The sequence below is a fragment of the Limulus polyphemus genome, unplaced genomic scaffold, assembly GCF_000517525.1.
Source record: "Limulus polyphemus unplaced genomic scaffold, Limulus_polyphemus-2.1.2 Scaffold111, whole genome shotgun sequence".
In the NCBI taxonomy this organism is placed as follows: Eukaryota; Metazoa; Arthropoda; class Merostomata; order Xiphosura; family Limulidae; genus Limulus; species Limulus polyphemus.
In genome coordinates this window covers 45655-49076 of record NW_013665721.1, presented here as the reverse complement: position 1 = coordinate 49076, position 3422 = coordinate 45655, and the positions used below count along the sequence as shown (strand labels likewise).

The 3422-nt window shown below is 32.8% G+C and overlaps 1 protein-coding gene across 3 annotated transcripts in view; it reads right to left on the bottom strand.

Moving 5' to 3' along the window:
- The window catches only part of LOC106471353 (endophilin-A-like), a 52735-nt gene extending 51894 nt beyond the window's left edge, over window positions 1–841 (bottom strand). For all 3 annotated transcript variants that reach the window (XM_022400681.1, XM_013931955.2, XM_022400687.1), the window contains exon 1: window positions 664–841. The gene's annotated coding sequence lies outside the window, so the exon portion shown is untranslated. The remainder of the gene's footprint in view (window positions 1–663) is intronic.
- Window positions 842–3422: the final 2581 nt, after the last annotated feature.

Genomic DNA, 3422 nt, shown 5'->3' with positions numbered 1-3422 from the left:
GTATATATATATATATATATATATATATATATACACACACACACAGAGACATATATTTAAAGATTATATATAGCATACTGCATTATGATTTTGTACATTGAATTAAATCAACTAAAGCAATTAACTTAATACAAATTTACATTATACTATAATTTATACTCATTCCTAGTTTAATGGAAAACAAAGAATAAAAGCAAAGCATGTTTAACTTAGAATTTTAGAAACTAAGACAATCAAAGCCTGAATTTTGAGTTAAATAATTACATACTAAAAGTAAAAAAGTTAGTAACTTTTTGTAATATAACTATCGTATAAACAACTATAAGCCTATCAGTAGCACTACTACTAGTAATAGTAAGCGCTAGTTTATTGCTTTGTGCTTAGGCATCAGACTACTCAATGCAATATTCAAAGTAAGTGATATGAATAATCCAATTATATAATAGTTATTATAATACCATTAATTTCGTAGCAATACTATTATGTAACTTTATTAAGTGTAACTTACGACACAGTCACTGTTAAACATAAATTCTTCTATTTCTAAAACCTCTCTAAGTAACATATCATCAAACTAACGTAAAAACAGTAAATGATATGAAAAAAAAAGTCACAATCTATTACTAATACTATTATTAACTACTGTACTGTAGTTATGCTTACCTTTATATCTAATGACCTGTTTTAAAGGTCTATAAATCTTTTAAATGTGCTTCAGTTCAGAAAGAATACAGTCATAGAAGTTAGCACATCTTGAATAACTTTCTCACATTGATTAGAAGTACATTAATAACTTCTGCTTTAACTTTAGTTTAAACCACTATGTACAAACAGCCACCTTCACAAGTATTATAAATATCCCATCATGCAGCGGAAACACTGCAGTCGAACTGCTGTCCTCTATTGTGAAAAGAAGAAAATAATGTGATAAGGAAAGTGATACTGCATCGTCAAACAAACCAATATTTACAATGTAAACTTTATATAATCAAAAAGATTTGTCACGCGTCAATCAACCTTCTTGAATTCTTGCAACTTTATAGGTTTTGTTAAATTAAAATTGGAAATAGATATGAAAAAAGCGAATAAAAGTAATACTGCAATTAAGAATCATAACCCAAACATAACTCCGCTAGGAGCATACATAACATGTATCAATGATGAACAATACAAATTAGTTGTTTGGAAGTATTTGTACATAGAATAAAAAATATATAAAAATTTAACTTATCCCTTTAGCAAATTTAATAAATTCGTACTAATATTACCCAGTTACCAAACTTCTGGTTGCGGATTAAAGCAACTAATGCCTCCACTTCTTCTTATTTTCATTTCAGTTTCGGAGTTTAATATACAGAGTGATAAGTACATTATAATAAAACGACACACAGTCAGTATATAGTGGCGGTGGAATAGAATGTATAAGAACAACATTTTGACACTGTTTAGCGTTCGTAGGTGTGGTGCCATCGAAAATGGATCGCTTTTAAGAAGGGTAAGTAACAGCCCTTTCTGATGCAAAATACCAATATACTTACATCATAAAGATGTTTTTAAATCGAGGATTTATAATTTACAAGATGGTGCCATCCCCATCCTTTGCACTTCATGGCATTGAAAAACAAAGTGATATGATCAGCTTGGGACAATAAGGACTATTTAAAAGGGGGACATGAAACGTTTAAGTATTGTTTGTTTTTGAATTTCGCGCAAAGCTACACGAGGGCTATCTGCGCTAGCCGTCCCTAATTTAGCAGTGTAAGGCTAGAGGGAAGGCAGCTAGTCATCACCACCTACCGCCAACTCTTGGGCTACTCTTTTACCAACGAATAGTGGGATTGACCGTCACATTATAACGCCCCCACGGCTGAAAGGGCGAGCATGTTTGGTGGGACGGGGATTCGAACCCACGACCCTCAGATTGCGAGTCGAGCGCCTTATCCACCTGGCCATGCCGGGCCCGTTTAAGTAAGCGAAGTGTGGTGTACTGTAACAGGTGAGAACCCACGTACACTAAGCTTAGTGGTAAATGCTTTTAACCCGTTAAACCATTCACACCTCAAACAGTTGGTGAATGAAACAGTTTTTATGCTATTCCATAAAAAGATATACTACCCAAACATTGCATGGAAAAATATGTTTTATACATCTTTTGGTGATGTCAAAAGAAATACAAAAGGTTATCACAATTGGAAGTCCACTTTTTGTAACCTTACTTCTTTCATTTACCATAAAAGTTCACCTTTCACATTTTGTTGGTCATTAAAGGTCAGTTTTCATCTTTTGTAAATAACATAGGTACACTTTCACCTTTTTTTCTTTTTTATACAATTTAAATGTATTCCTAAAAAAAAAGTTATAGTTTACCTTACAATCACCTTATAATATACAGCATATATGCCAGCAGTGAGCAGTCTCATGAGTTTCTGAAAATCCCCCCAATGGTCCAGCGGTAAATCGGAAGGCTTATAACATTAAAAACTGAGTTTCGATACCATGGTGGGAACAGCACAGATATCTCACTGTGTAATTATGTGCTTGATTACGAAAGAAAAAAAAACAACATAAAAGTCTTTTGAAAAAGTCCCTATATTTTCTATTTAATTATTTATTCCGGTTATTGATAGTATTGGATATTCAGATGAACTAAATTTAATTTTGAGCTTCACTAGATACAGGTCCGCTGGTTAAGAGGAAATTCGCTGAAATTGTCGATTATGGAGTAATAACGGTGGGACAGGACGATATTGCGATTTTGTCGGTTATATTTGGTCATGCGTCGGAAAGACGTCATCATGCAAGTGGGGTCTGGGGGCATGTTCCCTTGGAATTAGTTTTAAATCAGATATCTCATTGGTGCGTTAGATATACTTCAACTAATTTGTGTGCTGCGTCTTTCCTTTTTAATATTACTGTTGAAGATAAATAAGAAATTGTACCGCTTATTATTACAAGTTTCAGCACAGAATTCATTTTAAAAATATGATGGCATAAGACCATTTATATATTATAGTGATTACACAAATAGGGCATGAATAATGAATATAAGCACGCTAAAGAAATGTATTACATGTACCCCCCCCCCCCACTTCTATGGATATTGCGATTCACAATAGATGTGTACAAGAGAATCGTCTTTATTAAAAGCAGAAATGAGTCAAACATTTTCAGATAAGGAATACTTAAAGGTATATTATTTTGAGACAATCCACACATGCTCTGACATTAGGCTATAGCTAATTCATAAGCATTAGTAGTGAGTAGCCTACTAATGTTCAGTTCTAAGTACCTGGAAAGACAGTCCTGCATAATGATAAGAAAAAACAATAAAATATAATATAATCACTGTAAGAAAAGGTTAAATTGGAAGTCGAATATTAGCTGACCATGATCAACACCATTGAATACAAGAACTTAACTGA